This window comes from Mytilus californianus, unplaced genomic scaffold, assembly GCF_021869535.1.
Source record: "Mytilus californianus isolate M0D057914Y unplaced genomic scaffold, xbMytCali1.0.p SCAF_15, whole genome shotgun sequence".
NCBI lineage: Eukaryota > Metazoa > Mollusca > Bivalvia > Mytilida > Mytilidae > Mytilus > Mytilus californianus.
The window spans coordinates 23,456,513-23,477,857 of NW_026262637.1; the positions used below are offsets into that span (position 1 = coordinate 23,456,513).

General features: G+C 34.6%; 1 protein-coding gene and 1 long non-coding RNA gene across 4 annotated transcripts in view; one reads left to right on the forward strand and one right to left on the reverse strand.

Annotated features, from left to right (window-relative positions):
- The window catches only part of LOC127725697 (mitochondrial tRNA methylthiotransferase CDK5RAP1-like), an 88,896-nt gene that overhangs the window by 58,767 nt on the left and 8,784 nt on the right, over positions 1-21,345 (forward strand). The gene's annotated exons all lie outside the window — the stretch shown is intronic.
- LOC127725709 (uncharacterized) lies at positions 7,353-13,326 on the reverse strand. Its single transcript, XR_007993115.1, has 2 exons — positions 12,477-13,326; positions 7,353-7,929 (listed from the first exon to the last, which is right to left on the reverse strand). It is a non-coding gene; the product is annotated as an uncharacterized LOC127725709 (long non-coding RNA).

A 21,345-nucleotide genomic window follows, 5' to 3' on the forward strand; every position in this document is an offset into this window, starting at 1 on the left:
TCTTGTAAATGGTCGAGATCCCCACCCCTAAACCATATATATTCTGGTTTGTCATGATAAAGCACATCAAATGAAATACAGGGTTAGTCCCCAGGGGTTACCCCCACCCCCTGCCATTTAAGAAAGTTCTAATATCTTGTAAGTGGTCAAAATCCCCACCCCTAACCATATATATTCTGGTTTGTCATGCTATGATGGTTTGAATGATATACAGGGTTAGTCCCCAGGGGTCATCCCGTACCCCCTGCCATTTGAGAAATTTCTAATATCTTGTAAATGGTCGAGATCCCCACCCCTAAACCATATATATTCTGGTTTGTCATGCTAAGATGGTTTGAATGATATACAGGGTTAGTCCTCAGGGGTCATCCCGACCCCCTGCCATTTGAGAAATATCTAATATCTTGTAAATGGTCGAGATCCCCACCCCTAAACCATATATATTCTGGTTTTTCATGATAAAGCACATCAAATGAAATACAGGGTTAGTCCCCAGGGGTTACCCCCACCCCCTGCCATTTTAGAAAGTTCTAATATCTTGTAAGTGGTCAAGATCCCCACCCCTAAACCATATATATTCTGGTTTGTCATGCTATGATGGTTTGAATGATATACAGGGTTAGTCCCCAGGGGTCATCCCCACCCCCTGCCATTTGAGAAAGTTCTAATATCTTGTAAATGGTCGAGATCCCCACCCCTAAACCATATATATTCTGGTTTGTCATGCTAAGATGGTTTGAATGATATACAGGGTTAGTCCCCAGGGGTCATCCCCACCCCCTGCCATTTGAGAAAGTTCTAATATCTTGTAAATGGTCGAGATCCCCACCCCTAAACCATATATATTCTGGTTTGTCATGATAAAGCACATCAAATGAAATACAGGGTTAGTCCCCAGGGGTCACCCCCACCCCCTGCCATTTAAGAAAGTTCTAATATCTTGTAAGTGGTCAAGATCTCCACCCCTAAACCATATATATTCCTGTTCATCATGTCTTAAACATTTGAATGACGTATAAGGTCAGTCCCGAGGGGTTCCCCCCACCCCCAATGTTCTAATATCTTGTAAATGGTCGAGATCCCCACACCTTAACCATATATATTCCTGTTCGTCATGTCTCGAACATTTGAATGATGTAATGGGTCAGTCCCCAGGGGTTCCCCCACCCCCAATGTTCTAGTATCTTGTAAATGGTCAAGATCCCCACCCCTAAACCATATATATTCTGGTTTGTCATGCCAAGATGATTTGAATGATATACAGGGTTAGTCCCCAGGCATCACTAATGCATATACTTTACTGGACCAAACCAATTTTCACTGGACTTTGTCCAATGTCAGGCGACACTGGGAATTTCGAATTATGGGAGCTTCGTTTGGGAGACTTCGTAACAGCATCCTGTTACAATCATTTCTTGTTATTATTATTATTCTTCTTCTTCTTCTTCTTCCGCCGCTTTTAAATTTGAACTTGTCCGCACCCGTTCTCCAAAACCGCTTGTCAGATTAACTTAGGGTTTCACAATATGTTAGACTAACATGTCTAGTGGTGCAATCAGGGTTTTGTTTGTGCAATGGGGTTTATAAAGGGGTACTTTGAGGGGCAAAAAGAAAAGAGGGTTTTACTATAGAACCCTATGGGCTTTTATTTTTTAAAATTTTCAAATGATTATAAATTGAAAACTGTTTGTGATAGACACAATCTTTTTAATTGAAAATGTTCTAAATGATAAAGCCCATTAAATGAAATACAGGGTCAGTCCCCGGGGGTCACCCCACCCCCTGCCATTTAAGAAAGTTCTAATATCTTGTAAGTGGTCAAGATCCCCACCCCTAAACCATATATATTCTGGTTTGTCATGCTAAGATGGTTTGAATGATTTACAGGGTTAGTCCCCAGGGGTCATCCCGACCCCCTGCCATTTGAGAAAGTTCTAATATCTTGTAAATGGTCGAATTCCTCACCCCTAAACCATATATATTCTGGTTTGCCATGATAAAGCACATCAAATGAAATACAGGGTTAGTCCCCAGGGGTCACCCCCACCCCCTGCCATTTAAGAAAGTTGTAATATCTTCTAAGTGGTCAAGATCCCCACCCTTAAACCATATATATTCTGGTTTGTCATGCGAAGATGGTTTGAATGATAAACAGGGTTAGTCCCCAGGGGTCATCCCGACCCCCTGCCATTTGAGAAAGTTCTAATATCTTGTAAATGGTTGAGATCCCCACCCCTAAACCATATATATTCCTGTTCGTCATGTAATGAACATTTGAATGACATATAGGGCCAGTCCCCAGGGGTTCCTCCCCACCCCCAATGTTCTAGTATCTTGTAAATGGTTGAGATCCCCACCCCTAAACCATATATATTCTGGTTTGTCATGCCAAGATGATTTGAATGATATACAAGGTTAGTCCCCAGGCATCACTAATGCATATAACTTTACTGGACCGAACCAATTTTCACTGGACGTTGCCCAATGTCAGGCGACCCTGGGAATTACGAATTATGGGAGCTTCGTTTGGGAGACTTCGTAACAGCATCCTGTTACAATCATTTCTTGTTACATTATGCAACTGTCATGTAGCGATAAGTCCAAATACCCCTCTCCCTAACAATTTCTGCAAATGATCTGACTTGGTCTGTTGAAGATTTGGACAGAAGTTTCTTTATGATCAAAACTTAGAGACAGTTACTAGATTAAAATTTTCAAGTACTTTTTTTTTCGTTTTTGTCTCGATAACAACGAAAGTCGCAGTATGCGAGACATAGGTATTACTATGCGGCGGCAGCGTAAACTATTTGTATAATGCTTTATATTTCAGAAGGTTGTAGACCTGGATGCTTCTTATCTTGTATGCATATACCTTATGTTACAAAGTTTCTGTCAATCATATGTCCATTGTCCTTGACCTCATTTTCATGGTTCAACGACTGCTTGAAAAAAAAATTGAGTTTTTTTGTTATGTGAATTTCTCACTTATTATGAGTAATAGGATAACTATATTTAGTATATGGGTTCCTTGCAACATCTACATGTCCATCAGACAGAGTTCACCTGACCTCGACATCATTTAATGGATCAGTGATCAAGGTTAAAGTTACGTGATGAGGTCTGTTTCTCAAATATTATAAGCAGTAGGTCAACTATATTTGGTGTATGGAATGATTGTTATGGGTACATGTCAGTCTGGCAGGTTTCAACCAACCTTGACCTCATTTTCATGGTTCATTAATCAATGTTAAGTTTTTTGTGTTTTGGTCTGTTTTTCATTTACTATAAGCAATAGGTCAACTATATTTGGTGTATGGAATGATTATAAGGTGTACAAGTCTGTTTTGTACGTATCATCTGACCTTGACCTCATTTTCATGATTCATTGGTCAATGTTTAGTTTTTGTGTTTTTGTCTGTTTTTCAAGTACTATAAGCAATAGTCAACTATATTTGGTGTATGAAATGATTGTAGGGTATACATGTCTGTCCGGAAGGTATCATCTGACCTTGACCTCATTTTTATGGTTCAATGGTCAATGTTAAATTTTTGTGTTTTGGTCATTTTTTCAAATACTAATAACAATAGGTCAGCTATATTTGGTGTATGGAATAATTGTAAGGTGAACATGTCTGTATGGCAGGTATCATCTGACCCTGACCTCATTTCAACGTTAAGTTTTTGTCTCGCCTTGACAGAGTCAAAAAGCGAGACATAGGTATGCTGTTTCCGGCAGCGGCGACGGTGATGGCGGCAGCAGCGTCAACAATGTATTAGTTTGTGATTAGGTCTAGTTCATGGTGAACCACTAGTGGTAGGTCAATCATATTTGGTATGCAGTTGTATTAGCATTGGCACATCTCATTACCATAGAGATTATTTGGCCCCGCCCCCTCAGTCAAGGTCTATTGACTTTGAACTTTTTATAGTTTACATATATTAGTTTGTGATTAAGTCAATTTATGGGGAACCACTAGTGGTAGGTCAATGATATTTGGTATGCAGTTGTATAAGCATTGGCATATCTCATTTCCATGGAGATTATTTGGCTCCGCCCCCTTAGTCATGGTCTATAGACTTTGAAAATTTTGCCAAGTTAACATGTATTAGTTTGTGATTAGGTCAGTTCAAGGGGAACCATTAGTGGTAGGCCAATGTTAATTGGTGTTCAGTTGTATAAGCATTAGCACATCTCATTTCCATGGAGAATATTTGGCCCCGCCCCCTCAGTCATGGTCTATTTACTTTGAAACTTTTGCTTAGTTTACATGTATTAGCTTGTGTTTAGATCAGTTTAAGATGAACTGCTAATGTTTAGTCAATGCTATTTGGTATGCAAATTTATTGGCATTTGCAAGTATTGTTTCCATGGAGATTATATAGCCCCACCCCTGATCATGGTTCTTTGACTTTGAAACTTTTACATAGTTTACAAGTTAATGTTTGTGTTTAGGTTTGTTTAAAGGGAACGACTTATAATAAGTCAATGGTATTTGGTATGCAGTTGTATTAGCATTGGCACATCTCATTCCATGGAGATTGTTTAGCCATGTACGTTCAATCATGGTAACAGGTTCATCTATGGAACGCCACAGCTGTCTTATGTGGAACTCTGATATTACTTTATGTTGTTTTATTATTACTTGATGATATTTTGTCTTTACTTAATATGGTTTTGCCATTACGTAATGATGTTTTGATATAGCTCAATATGGAATAGGCATTACTTAATGATATTTCGATATAACACGATATGGTTTCGTATTGATTTGATATAGTTTTGTCATTACTCAATGTGGTTTTACCATTATTTAATGTGGTTTCACCATTATTTAATGTGGTTGTGTCATTAGTCAATGTGGTTTTAACATTACTTGATGTGAATTGACTTAAAATATGTAGCTGTCTCATTACATGATGTGGTTTTGTTATTTTGTATTGATGATTTGCATATTCTTTATATGGTTTTAAGGTGGCTCGGCCCTTTAACAGTGCGCATATTTTAACGCATGTTACTAACGACGAGCGCCTTGGAAACGGTCGCCTTGAGGGGTTTTCTCAAAAATAGTTTTGACGACATTGGAACGCGGGCGTGTATGAAAGAACCCATTCCCGATGTCAACAAACCATGCAAAGCGTTCTACAAAAGCCACAAAACAGGAAATACGTACGGTCAGGACTACAGAGTGGTTTGTTCATTTTTCACATAAAATGGACAGAATTATACATGATATATTAAAGCATAACATTTAAAAAAAGAAAAATAAATATTGACTTGTACGACGGTATCTGGTGCGTTCGCTCCAAAAACACATTCTCACCCTACACGTTCGCCCCTTGGATCCGTTCGCACCCTATTTTCATTTAAATACTGGTTGAATATATCAAAAGATGTCTTTTAGATGTATTAGTATATATATGAAAATATTTTGCCAATGACGCAATGTTTAACCGTAAACAAAGGATAGCGATGTAAACTGCATGTCACCTTTCGGCTTTCAAAAACAAGTTAAACCCATATAGTATATGCTATAGTATAACGGCATCGGGGTTCATCTGCACGCTATAAATAATAAATAAATAAAAAAATAATAAATAAGCTTTATTTAGAGTCGGCAAAGTGTACAAACAGAGTCAACATAAGCTCTAATGAGTTTTTAACCGTTTTATCCGTTTGGCGTTTTTTAACATTTTGTTACTGTCATAAATCTATTTTTTACTTGAAATATCTTCATTTCCAAGTATTGCTGGGATCTTATTCCGGAGTATGTGAAATATTTTCCCACTGCAAAATTTTGATAATATATATAGTTACGTATTTTTTATTTGCCAAAAATTTTTGAACATAACAATTCCGGAGTATGGGAAATATTTTAACACTGCAAAATTTTGATAATAGTTAAGTATTTTTTATTTTCCAAATTTTTTTTTGGACATTACAATTTTCAAACAAAGACTAAATACTTGACAGTCACACATAACATTTTTATTTAAAGATTTATATACTTTATCAAATAATGGGCACGAAAATATCTAACAAATTTTCTCGTATCATGATTCTATGAAATTTGGAACTCTAGTACTATAACATGAGACCTCGGGGCCAATGTTTTCTATTTATAATATTTTCCTTTTACTTATTTTGCTATTTGTTAATTTTCTATTTTCTGTTGTATCTATCAATATGCCAACAGAGTTCGCATTAAAAAAAGAAAGAGGAAATATCAGCGTAAAAACTTAAATAATTGATTAAGAATGAGTTATTATAAAAGACTAACGGAACTCGAGCAACACATTTTTTGTTTTACGCAGAAAATAAACCGGACATTTCAATAATTTGCAGTTTTCAACCTTTGATCATGTAGATGAAAGAAAATTGGTCAATAGCTAAAAGTACATGTAGTAGATAAACTATATGTATGCAATGATTCACAAATGTAAGGAGTACATGTCTGTCTGGCAATTGTCATTGACCACATTTGCATGGTTCATTGTTCAATGGTAAGTCCTCTTTTAACATGCTACATTGTGTAATCAATGGGTTATTATATTTGGTGTATGGTATGATTATTAAATGTATCCATGAAATGTGCTTGAGATCTTTGTAGCAATCTGTATTAATTTGAATGCATATCTAAATTTACAAAACAAAATTAATCTGGATTATTGTGATACTATAAATTTAGAAATTATTGTGAGGTTATTATTAGTGCAAATAATGATACAGGGTGAATATCGCAAAAATTATAATAAGAACTTGCATTCTGATAACTGAATTATAGATCTTTATGCAGATTTTTTTTGTAATCGCAATAATTAAACTCGCAATTTAGTCCATTCGTCAAAAATCGCAATAATAAATGCATGCAATAATTTCTGAATTTACAGTAGGTAAAAATGTTGTCAGTTAATAGTGAGACACAAGTTTTCCCAGACAATATATAATTCTTTTGGTTGTTTTGTTTGGTTGCTGTCTCATTGAACAAAACTGTATTTTATTTCTCCTTTTATCCAGAAAATATAACTTTTGAAATAGAAACTGAATAGCATATGGATGGAAAACAAATGCCAAATGATGTAAAATAATTCAAGTGGCCATTTAGGTCAGGGTTTGGTGAGGTAAAAGATGAGGCAAAGGCATGTGCATTTACCACAACTGCCACTTGGTATTATGATTTCCAAAATTTCCAAATCTCATAGCTACCTTCTGTAATAAAGACAACTGCATATATTGCAGTTTGCATATCATGAATTGTGTTTGCAGCAAAATTCACTACAGGCAGCAAAAAAAGCTCTATTAAAATTCATTTTTTGAAACATTTTTGAATTTTATTCCTAAAATGTCTATGAGATCAAATTTATAAAACATTTATTAGCATTGTAAATTTCAATATACTAGTAATTGTTGACATGTATACATCATGTACATGTACAATCATTAGCTGATCAGCTCTATATTTTCATTATTTTTATATCAATATTCTTCATCAGTGTTTTTTATAAGACTCAATAATCTGTATTCATCATTGGGACAGGTAGGTAAAGTAGGTCCTTTTGATCTTGGATTTTTTTTTTATGGATTTTGACAGCACTAAAGCATATAGTTCCAAATTATAGTTGATCTTGGCTTCTTAAGTGGATTCTGACAACACTTTGCATATAGACACCAAGTGTAGATGATCTTGGGTTCTCTCATATGGATTCTGACAGTACTTTGATTATACATGTAGTTCTAAGTATTGTTGATCTTGGCTTCTAATGTTGTTCTTAAGTTTCTGCACTTTACATATAGTTCCCAATTGCAAGACAAGATGATACTGGCTTCTCGTGTAAATTCTGTCAGTTCTTTGCCAATAGTTTCCAAGTAAAGTTGAACATTCCAGGATCTTTCACAACAAATCACTCCTTCAGCTTACATGTACTTGAAGCCTGAAATTAAATGTCAGAGTAATTCTGTCAGAAAATCAACCATGATTGACATTTAAAAGCATAATGTAGTTCATATTTTAAATAAATGGGGAATGTGTCCATGGGACACAGATGATGCCCCCACTTGCATATAAAGTTATAAAGGAACATAACTAAAGAACGGTAAGAGTGACACTACCCAAAGTTTTACTTGATCTGAATTTTGTTGTAATAAGTAATGTGTATAAGTTTCATAACATTTGGATGAGGCAAACTAAAGTTAGAGAACAGAAACAAAAAATTCAGCAATTTTTCCATTTGTAAAGGGGCATAACTCTAGAACAGTAAAAGTGACACCACCAAAAAAAATTCAAACTTGATCTGTGTTTGTTGGTAATAAGCATTGTGTATAAGTTTCATAACATTTGGTTGAGGCAAACTGAAGTTAGAGAACGGACACCAATTTTGGGACATACGTACAGACAGACAAGGGTAAAACTTAATGCCCACTCCACTACGGCGTAAAAAAATGAAGAATTTGTGGCAACAATAATGAGCAAACAAAATAAAATTACATGCACAGCAAGTGTAAATAGTGATTTTGTTTTTATATATATGTTGAATACAGACTTCTCAGGGCATGCTGTTTCGATGCCAGGGACAAGTTATTTCTATGCCTAAAAATTCTAAAATGCAGCTGAGCTACATTTGTACTCCTCGTCAACCAAATTATGCTGAGGTGTCTTGTAACCTGTTTGGAATATGGGATAAACAAATTTTGTGTTTAAAAATACTAAGCACAAAACAATAATGAATTTTTCAACTCAAATGTATGTGTTATTTGGTAAACAAGATAAGCCCTACGTGTATGTTTAAACCTGATACTTGACGTTATGAAATTGTTTATACAAAAGAGAGACAGGTGGGGGGGGGGGGGGGGTGTTTAATTGTAAACAAATTGTGATCAAGACGAATCCATCAATAAAATGTATTGCCTCGTACTGTAGTGGTTATAATTTACAAATCAGGCCATTTATATATTCTCAAGAAAACAAATGAAACAATCGAACCCCTTGAGCGGGTAGTCCTTTAATATATGCCTTCGCATTATATATTCACTATTTAACGTTTTCATGCTGATATTTTAATTTTTTTTTTTGGAGGCACATTGACCATGTTGACAATAAAAAAAAAAAGAAGAAAAATAGCAAAATCAGTAAAAAGAAAACAGAAATAGAAAATAATGCCCCTGAGTTCATATATTATAGGATTACTTGAGCGGGTGGACAGGGATAAGGGAACATGGGAATGAGGGATCAGGAAGCGAGAAAAGAGGGTATCATGTGCAGGTCCATTACCGTTAATTAGCCTGGTCGGAGTGAAAATAAAAGTAACCAATATGGTAGAAGTAAATCTTATGAAGATTATAAATAGAAAAAAAACCTTAGATCTTGTGTGAGTCACTTTATTTTTAAACAATAAAAATAAACTTAATATATCTTTATTTTATTGTTATAGAACTATACTAACAAAAGCATGATTTAGATAAAAGGAAGAATACAAACAGACTCAGGGTGGGAATGTAAAAGGGATGAACGTGAATTGGAGCGAACATGATTTTGGGTGAAAGGACAAGAATTTGAAAAGAGGGGGGGATGAATAATCTGGGAAATATATTTTGCAATTTTTTTGTCTGGGAGCAAGGGGGATGGAAGTAGAAGTTAGGGGAGAAAATTTTAGAGTAAAAGGGAAGAGAAATGGGAGTTGGGGATAGGGAGTGGTAATCATGAACCCCTGTCCTAGGGAAGTTATGGGGTACCCCATTTTACAGGTTGGGACCAAACCCTCTATATGGTTTTCAGGGGTGGATCCAGCCATTTATAAAAGGGGGGGGTTTCCTAACCCAGGATAAAGGGGGGGTTCCAACTATATGTCCCCATTCAAATGCATTGATTGTCAAAAAAAAAGGGGGGGTTCCAACCCCCGGAACCCCCCGCCCCCCCCTGGATCTGCCACTGGTGTTTAAACCTGTATAGAGGAATAATCCTTCTATAGAGGGGAATTTTTGTTTAGACTGGATTTAAAGAAAAATAGGGCAGAATGGCATTTTCTACTTATTATGGCAGTAACCTGCTACATTTGATGCACCAATTGATGTACTTAATTTCATTTCACATGCCCAGTTTACTGCTAAACTGACTGAATATACAATCTATTGTACACCATAATTGAAAGCTGTGATGATCAGGTAAATTCCACTCAGTTATGCCTCACTGAACAGAATTTCTATTGTTAGATTTAACATAAAATTTAAAGGTCAACTGCATGTCCCTTTTGTTGTTGATCAGGTGTTCAGATAGGTATACAATAGATTGCAAGTTCTGTCACTTTAGCAGAAAACTGGGCATCCCAGGTCATTTTTTGGTAAAGAAATACAGAATACAGTAAAGTGCAATAATTGATGCATATTTAGTGCTATAGATTATAGCAAATATAACTAGAAAATGCCATTCTGCCCTATTTTGCTTTAAATCCAGTCTACACAAAAATACCCCTCTTTTATATCCCTCTATAGAAGGATTATTCCTCTCAGTATACAGGTATAAACACCATGTAGAGGGTTTGTTCCCAACCTGTTTTACTAGTCATTATAGATGCTAACGATAAATATTTAACTTCATTTGACCCTAAGGGAGCTACCATTTGATTTTTATGGGGGGGCTAGGATGAAATTTGAAAAAATAGGCAGGACAGGAGTTTGGAGTAAAAAAAATAGGCAGGATGAGCAACACGGGTAAAAAAAAAAGGCAGGATGACAATTTGTGTAAAAAAAGTTCAGTAAAAACTAGTAAAAAAAAGGCAGGACCGAATAGAGTAAAAAAAATAAAAAGGCAGGACAGAGATAACAACTAAAAAAAAAAAAGCAGGACAACATTTTTCATCCTAGCCCCCCCCCCCCCCCCCCTAGAAATCAAATGGTAGCTCCCTAACGTGGCTACGAATTAGATTTTACGAATGACGATATAAAATCAAGACTTATTTGACGCTAACGATAGCGCAGATCATCATGATCATGAGATGCTGAAAATGACGGTATCGGGTCCGTTCGCGCCCAATACACGTTCGCACCCTACACGTTCGCCCCCTAGGTCCGTTCGCACCCTACACGTTCGCACCCTTTTTTTATTCAAAAACCTGATAAATTTTTAGATGTTTTATAAAATATTTTTATTTTCATAAATAAAAATTCGGGAATTTTTAAATGAAATATTGTTTTAAATTGATTTGATGAATAATTATTAAATGTTAATTATGTATGATTACTGCTAATTGGTATTTATACACAGCCTAATATGATGTTATTGTTGGGTGTTTAAAAATCATGATTGTTGTCATGGTTGTTTTAACTTGCTTTAAATGTAAATACTGCATGTATTTAGCTTGGTATGAGTAAAACTTTGAAGATTGATTTTAAATAAAAAACATGAAAGATAATTGTTTTTAACAGCTTGGCTCCTTTGATCTCATGTGTGTCAGAATCTCACTTTATTCATAAACAATGAAAAAAAATATTTATAGCAATACACTATCCAAAACATGATTACGAATTATTCAACATATAAAAAAAAAACGTTGTGAGAATCCCATTTCCTTTTGAAACAATAAAAAAGAAATATTTATAGCAATACACTAACCAAAACATGATTAAGATTTTATCAACACCTAAAAAAAACGTTGTCAGAATCTCACTTTATTTAGAAACAATGAAAAAAAATAATTTATATATATATATATATATATATATTTGTTTTACATGCACACGTATAAAAATTGCGGTTTTTATCCAACGCAATCATAGGTTTGAACGTTGTTTTCAATTTAGACTTGTATATATATAGATATATATAGAGCAATACACTTACCTAAACATGATTAAAAATTATTCAACACAAAACTAAAATACTGGTCGTCAGAATCTCACTTAATTTAAAAACAATGAAAAAAAAATGTTAATAGCAATACATTTACCATTTACCATGACACAAAAAAAACCTTGTCAGAATCTCACTTTATTTAGAAACAATGAAAAAATATATATTTATAGCAATACACTTACCAAAACTCGTTTACAAATTATTAAACACAAAACCAATAAAAATTGGGCGCGAACGTGTAGGGTGCGAACGGACTTTGGGTGCGAACGTGTAGGGTACGAAAGTGAAAGGGGGCGAACGTGCATGGGGGCGAACGTGATTGGGCGCGAACGGACCCGGATTCAAAATGACCATCCCCCTCCTCTTTGACACGGATATTTTTTCAAAACAGGCTATACATGTTCACAACTTGCCAGTTAACAGGTTAAGGGTCAAGTAAACACATAAATAAGATACCAGCCATAACGATTATACATAGAACAGAAATTTAGCCCATGCAAGGTTTCAGCCGCAGTGATTTTCTACAGTATCGAGTATTTTGAGATAACCCCCCACTTTGTATTTTTCGTGATACTGATAACATTTGGCTGTCTAATATATTATAATCTATGTTTTCTTATATAATGACTCTACCTTCATCGTTGTCTATTCGCCACTATGTCTGTTATTCATGCACATGGTCGTATTTATCAGTGCAGCATGCTGCTCAGCAATGGCGACCCTGAAATTTCTGTTGTCCGATTATGGCGCCAGATTAGAGGGAAGCAACTCGCGCCAGACAAAATTACCGTATTTCAACAAAATAATCAAAATTTCGCTTTTTATAACAAACAGTAAAATGTTCATCACATTTATATTCAGCTTTCGTCCATTGATATAATTACAAACATTATTTATTTAAAGACATTAATAAAAAAAATCACAATAAAGTAATTAATGGAGTGCATTGAAATCAGACCTCATGGGGTAGAGGGGTTAAACAAAAGCTCGTAACTTTTTTAAAAGCCTGGTGACCCCCATTTTTATTTTACCTTAAAATGCTCGAAAAGTTCATAGCTTTGACATATCCGTTTTTTAAAAAAAATCTACCGGGGAAATTTTACGAAAAATCGATTTAACCAATATTTTTAGCCTTAAACTGAAATTAAAAAATGCCAAATTTAGACATAAATCTGAAAATAAAAAGATTTTTAAGTCTAAAACAACCAAGGGGAACGTTTACATTTCAAATTTAATTGTTTTTTCACATAATAATCATACTGACATGGTTCTAAAAGTCTTTGAATTTGATGTAGTCGTTATTGTTGAAAGGGTGTAAAAGTTTGGAAATAGGGTCAAAATCGCACATTTCGCTTCCATTTGAGGGGAAAACGAGCCTGGTGACCCCCTTTTTTCTTTGCTTTTTTGGATTCAGCATAAAAAAATCTACAAAATATGTGAAAATAAAAAAATTCTACCGGGGGTCCTTATTGGGGTGAGCCACCTTAACATTACGTAATGATGTTTCAAAATCTGACGATTTTACACTACATGATGTGTTTGCCTCAGCTGTCATATATTAGAGATTTACAAAACGTTATGCTGAAGCTTAAAATGTAAAGTTAAGACAGCGTGATGTTGAATTGAGTCACCAAAATGCTAACTCTAAATTACAATATGCAAAGTTGAATTTGCGCAATGTTGACTTGCAATGACAAGTGCTTTAGTCGTGATAGTATAATGATAAGTCACGATGTTGTGATGATATGCCAAACACACGTAACGTTGGGTTTAAAGTACATGATGTGAAGTTGAAGTTGCATGATGTTAGCTTGCAGATTGATACTGCTCAGTCATCCACATCGACAGCTATGATAACAAATAAAATGAATAGCTAAAATGTATGGTGCTGACTTGTTATTAATAGATGTCGAGCTGAGATAGTACGATGTTATATAATTGTGATATTACGATTGGTCTAACATGCAATCTGTTGATTTAAAACACCATGATGCACAGTTGAAAGTATATGATGTTAAGTTAAGATAACACGATGCTACACCACTATATTGAAACGAAATGTTTACCATACAATTTGTTGACTTAAAACAACACGATGCAACGTGTTGAGCTAAGATGCTCACTTGAAACTACAGGACGTACAGTTGAAATTTTGTAATGCTAAGCTACGATAGCACGATGTTATATCATTATAATGTCACAGTAGGCTTATTATACAATTTGCTCATTTAAAACTACACAACGTACAGTTGAAAGTACGTGATGTTAAGCTAAGATAGCACGTTGTTATATCATTAGAATGTCACAATAGGCTTACCACACGATATTCTCGTTTAGAACTACACGACGTACAGTTGAAAGTACGTGATGTTGAGCTATGATAGCAATATCTTATATCATAATAATATCACGATAGGCTTGCCATACAATATGCTCATTTAAAACTACACGGCGCACAGTTAAAAGTACGTGTTGTTGAGCTAAGATAGCACGATGTTATATCATTATAATGTCACGATAGGCTTATTATACAATTTGCTCATCTAAAATTACACCACACACAGCTGAAAGTACGTGGTGTTAAGCTAAGATAGCACGTTGTTATATCATTAGAATGTCACGATAGGCTTACCACACGATATGCTCATTTAAAACTACATGATTTTCAGTTGAAACTAGGTGATGTTAAGCTAAGATAGCATGTTGTTATATCATTTGAATGTCACGATAGGCTTACCATACAATATGCTCATTTAAAACTACACAACGTACAGTTGAAAGTATGTGATGTTGAGCTATGATAGCACGATGTTATATCATAATAATATCACGATAGGCTTGCCATACAATATGCTCATTCAAAACTACACGACGTACAGTTGAAAGTACGTGTTGTTGAGCTAAGATAGCACGATGTTATATCATTATGACGTCACGAGAGGCTTATCATACAATGTGTTGACTTGAAACTACACGATTTAAATTTGAAGTAGTTTGGTCTTGACTTGAAACAGTAAAATGTTAAGTCATAAAAACAGAACGTAAAGTCAACATAAAACAATGATAGGATGACATATACTTGTGCAGAATTGAAGATTTTTGGTGTTGACTTCGAATATAGTACAAATATTAGATCGTTTTATGTTAAATTGAAAGACAATAATGATGCGTAAAACATTACAGAATTATGTGAATTGAAACTGCAATTCTATGGAAAAGAATGAGGGACAAATCCCAAGGATTTTTTCTTCTTCATTTGCAAGTTCGGAGGCAAAATGATTCATTAAGCAAAAGAATTACCCATCGCTATATATTACACTTGAATATAGTTTTGCCGTATATTTTACATGTTTTGTTTGGATTTTTTTTTATGATTAAAAACCAGAATTTTTTTTATGAACAATATTTAAGAAAATATTTATCTATGTTGTGTGTTAATATATACAACATAATATTGTGCTTATAAGACTTATGACTGTGAGGGTCAAATTTTACTCATATAAAATCACATCTATGTAAGAGTTAGAGGAGAATTTGTATTTACCACTCCCGTTTTCCACGAAATAGAACATAAGAATCTGGAGTCTTTATCTTAAAAAAACAAAGATCAATTGATATGACAAATAATACGATTAGCGTAGGGCTGAGAGGGTCAGAGCTATATCAGAATGTGACCCCCATCCCCGGTCTTGTTAGAGGTATCTGAAAATTTGAATTTTCTTTTCCATGAAATATAACAAAAGAATCTGGACTTAATCAAAAGCGATGCGATTACGATTTCCATAGAATGTCAGAGACAGTTTGTCGACTAGTTCGTTAAAAATTCGGCTAGGCAAGTAAAGTATGTCTTGGAACAAAGCAGGGTTTATTCATATTCATATCACACTTACATGTTCTCGTCCTGATAGGCATGTGATATTTGCCACTGTACGTAAAACGCACCCCTTTTCCCCGAAATAAAACAAAAGAATCTGGACTTAATCAAAAGCGATGCGATTACGTTTTCCATAGAATGTCAGAGACAGTTTGTCGACTATTTCGTTGAAAATTCGGCTAGGCAAGTAAAGTATGTCTTGTAACAAAGCAGGGTTTATTCATATTCATATCACACTTACATGTTCTCGTCCTGATATGCATGTGATATTTGCCACTGTACGTAAAACGCACCCTTTTCCCCGAAATAAAACCAAAAAATCTGGACTTAATCAAAACCGAAGCTATTTGGATTTCCATAGATTGTCAGAGTCGGTTTGTCAACTAGTTTGTTAAAAATTCGGCTAAGCAAGCAAAATATGTCTTGTACAGAGCCAAAATTTATTCATATTCATATTACACTTACATATTCTCGTCCTTATATGCATGTAATATTTGCCACTGTACACTAAATACAAATACATTTCATCAATTCTTTTTTATGAAAAGGAGCCTATTTTAAGCACGTTCATCGATTTGACACCCTGTAGTTCATGTTTTTGGGAGCTCCTCGTAAATTATAACACATTCCTTCTTTATTTGCAAAATCGCCAAGTGACGGGTGCCACATATGAAACAGGATCTGCTTACCCTTCTGGAGCACCTGAGATCGTCCCTTTTTTGAGGGTTTCGTGTTGCTCAGTTTTTGATTTTCTATATGTTGCGCTTAATATACTGTTGTTTGGCTTTTGATCTTTTTTCTCTCGTTTATTTCGTTTTATCTTAGGGAGCTACCATTTGATTTTTATTGGGGGGCTAGAATGAAATTTGAAAAAAGGCAGGACAGAAGTTTTGAGTAAAAAAAAGGCAGGATGAGCAACTTGGCAAAAAAAAATGCAGGATGACAATTTATGTAAAAAAAAAGTCAGAATAAACTAATAAAAAAAAATGCAGGACCGAATAGAGTGAAAAATAATAAGGCAGGACAGAGATTACAACTAAAAATAGGCAGGACAAAATTTTTCGTCCTAGTACCCCCCCCCCCCCCCCCCCCCCCCAATAAAAATCACATGGTAGCTCCCTTAGATTCTCATATAGCTCAACACAATCGGTCTAGATCTAAAAAAATATACACATTTTGAGAGAGGAATGTTATTCATATGTAGTACTTTTCATCTTGATGAAGAAAATTATGAGATTTATCTGATTAAAACGACTATTTGTTTTTGAATACAGAACGTTTTTTGCATATGTTTTTCAACTTTTCCATATAGGGGAGATAACTCGGATAACATTATTTTTTGTCGTTTTTTATTTTTTTTATTTTTTTGCTATGGCATTGTCAGTCTGTTTTCGACTTATGAGTTTGAAATCCCTTTGGCATATTTCGTCTCTAATGATGGAATGTGTAGGGACTTTATCTATTTTGTTTTGTAGACAGAAAACGAGTCTCGTGATCCCAATTTTTATTTTTATTTTCTAACATTGAGTTTTCCATGTATAGTTTATACAAAATCTGACAATACTGCATAACCTGTAGCTTGCAAAATGCTCTGTGGCCCAAACTTTTTATTATGTTTTTCCAAAAAGAATAAACTACATTTTGGCAAATAATTAAAAAAAATCTACCGATTTTAATTTAGACCACACTTATGAAAACTATGAGAGAGAGAGAGAGAGAGAGAGAGAGAGAAACTGTTGACATAAAAAAAACATATCTACAAATTAATCAAAGCAATACCAAAATAATTCATGGACTTTAACAATTTTTACAGATTTTTGATTTTTTTTTCTTTGAAAACACTTATAGATAGAGAGAAGCTGCAAAGAACCAAGAAAATCACTATGGACAAGAAAATAAGTGAAGGAAATCATTAATTGGCTTCTTATTATAAGTTATAGGGGTCATTGTCCATTAATGACTTTACCAATTTAAAAAAAATAAAATATTCTCCTAGTGGATATATACATAAACCTGGGCACTATCTTACTTGGTGCTGGAAAAATGGTTGGCACTGCTGTAAATGATGTATTTTTTTTTGGAAAGTTGACGATTTAGACTGGAGGCTCTAGGTCAAATTTCATTAGGTTTCATATAGACTTCATGTATGAGCGAAAAGTATACAACAGAATCTACCATACTTTATGTTTGGGTTGGCCCCATGCAGTATGATTCTTCCACCTATGAATTGTTTTTGCTTTATTTCGTGGTCAAGAAAATTCAAATTTTCAGATACCTCTAACAAGACCGGGGGTGGGGGTCACATTCTGATATAGCTTTGACCCTCTCAGTCCTACGCTAATCGTATTATTTGTCATATCAGTTGATCTTTGTTTTTTAAGATTAAGACTCCAGATTCTTATGTTCTATTTCGTGGAAAACGGGAGTGGAAATACAAATTCTCCGCTTACTCTTACAATGATGTGATTTTATATGAGTAAAATTTGACCCTCACAGTCATAAGTCTTATAAGCACAATATTATGTTGTATATATTAACACACAACATAGATAAATATTTTCTTAAATATTGTTCATAAAAAAAGTCTGGTTTATAATCATAAAAAAAAATCCAAACAAAACATGTAAAATATACGGCAAAACTATATTCAAGTGTAATATATAGCGTGGGTAATTCTTTTGCTTTATGAATCATTTTGCCTCCGAACTAGCAAACGAAGAAGAAAAAAATCCTTGGGATTTGTCCCTCATTCTTTTCCATAGAATTGCAGTTTCAATTCACATAATTCTGTAATGTTTTATGCATCATTATTGTCTTTCAATTTAACATAAAACGATCTAATATTTGTACTATATTCGAAGTCAACACCAAAAATCTTCAATTCTGCTTAAGTATATGTCATCCTATCATTGTTTTATTTTGACTTTACGTTCTGTTTTTATAACTTAACATTTTACTGTTTCAAGTCAAGACCAAACTACTTCAAATTTACATCGTGTAGTTTCAAGTCAACACATTGTATGATAAGCCTCTCGTGACGTCATAATGATATAACATCGTGCTATCTTAGCTCAACAACACGTACTTTCAACTCTACGTCGTGTAGTTTTGAATGAGCATAAATTGTATGGCAAGCATATCGTGATATTATTATGATATAACATCGTGCTATCATAGCTCAACATCACATACTTTCAACTGTACGTTGTGTAGTTTTAAATGAGCATATTGTATGGTAAGCCTATCGTGACATTCACACGATATAACAACATACTATCTTAGCTTAACATCACCTAGTTTCAACTGAAAATCATGTAGTTTTAAATGAGCATATCGTGTGGTAAGCCTATCGTGACATTCTAATGATATAACAACGTGCTATCTTAGCTTAACACCACGTACTTTCAGCTGTACGTGGTGTAATTTTAGATGAGAAAATTGTATAATAAGCCTATCGTGACATTATAATGATATAACATCGTGCTATCTTAGCTCAACAACACGCACTTTCAACTGTGCGTCGTGTAGTTTTAAATGAGCATATTGTATGGCAAGCCTATCGTGATATTATTATGATATAAGATATTACTATCATAGCTCAATATCACGTACTTTTAACTGTACGTCGTGTAGTTCTAAACGAGAATATCGTGTGGTAAGCCTATCGTGACATTATAATGATATAACAACGTGCTATCTTAGCTTAACATCACGTACTTTCAACTGTACGTTGTGTAGTTTTAAATGAGCAAATTGTATAATAAGCCTACTGTGACATTATAATGATATAACATCGTGCTATAGTAGCTTAGCATTACAAAATTTCAACTGTACGTCCTGTAGTTTCAAGTGAGCATCTTAGCTCAACACGTTGCATCGTGTTGTTTTAAGTCAACAAATTGTATGGTAAACATTTCGTTTCAATATAGTGGTGTAGCATCGTGTTATCTTAACTTAACATCATATACTTTCAACTGTGCATCATGGTGTTTTAAATCAACAGATTGCATGATAGACCAATCGTTATATCACAATGATATAACATCGTACTATCTCAGCTCGACATTTATTAATAACAAGTCAGCACCATACATTTTAGCTATTCATTTTATTTGTTATCATAGCTGTCGATGTGGATGACTGAGCAGTATCAATCTGCAAGCTAACATCATGCAACGTCAACTTCACATCATGTACTTTAAACCCAACGTCACGTATGTTTGGCATATCATCACAACATCGTGACTTATCATTATACTATCACGACTAAAGCACTTGTCATTGCAAGTCAACATTGCGCAAATTCAACTTTGCATATTGTAATTTAGAGTAAGAATTTTGGTGACTCAATTCAACATCACGCTGTCTTAACTTTACATTTTAAGCTTCAGCATAACGTTTTGTAAATCTCTAATATATGACAGCTGAGGCTTTCCATATGTTTGTTTCATTATTTGATGTGGTCCTGTCATTCTTTGATGTGGTTATCCCATTACTTGATGAGGTAAAATCACGTGACCAATTCGGAAAAACCTGTTCTATTTTTAGATAGATTTCCATGTTGTATGTGCCTTGGATGAGTGTGGCCATCCATCGAATTAGAGTTCAAATTAAAGTTCGGGTTACTGTTTGAGTTATACTTTGAGTTAGTCTTCGATTTCCAATTCAAGTCATTATTAGAATTAAAGTTTTAGTTAGCATTGAGTTTCGAGTTGGGACTTCGAGTTTGAGTCACATTTAAAGGTAGAGTTCTAGTTACAACATTAAATTTGAGTCACTTTTTGAGTTTGAGTAAGATTCAAATTTAAGTCTCATTCAGATTAATTAAGATTTTGAGTTGAAATTCGAGCTATCTTATATGAGTTCGTAATTAAATTTTCTATCGCAGAACAAGGACTTTTGCTCGGGCTTCCGAAAAGAGGGCTCCTGGGTATGCGTACAAAAGATAAACAATGTTACAGTATACAAAACGCAACATACATGTAGAAGTTGAAATAAAGTTAGATGTGGTGTGATTGACAATGAGACAACTATCCACCAGAGTTTAAATGCAGTGGGTGTAAGAAATCATATATAGTCAACCGTACAGCCTTCAACACACCGTATAGTCAGGTCAGCTACAAAAGGCCACCATGCACCATGTGAAAAACTTCAAACGACAAAACAAACGGTCTTATTTATATTTAAACAATCTACAAAAAAAAAATGACACACATTTATACAACGACAACAATTGAACTACATGCTCCTGACTTGGGGCAGGTACATAAAGAAAGTGCATGTGGCGGAGTTTAACTCGATGTGAGCGCTAAATCCTAACCTTACATCGGACTGTTACAGTTGTGTAACAGCACAAAACGAGAAAAAAATGTAAATTAGACAAAGTGATGCCCCCGCACTCATCTCATTTAAATTAACCGCTTATACCCCAAAAATGACAAAAAACACATACACACCTTCAATATATGTACAAACAGACAGTAAAGAGAAAACTTCCTAGGATTCAAACTGTAGGAGGAGTTATGCGGAATAACTATATATCCATAATGGGACGGCCAGGTGGACGGACAGACGGACGGACGGACGGACGGACGGACAGGGGTAAAACATTATGCCCCCAACTTTCAG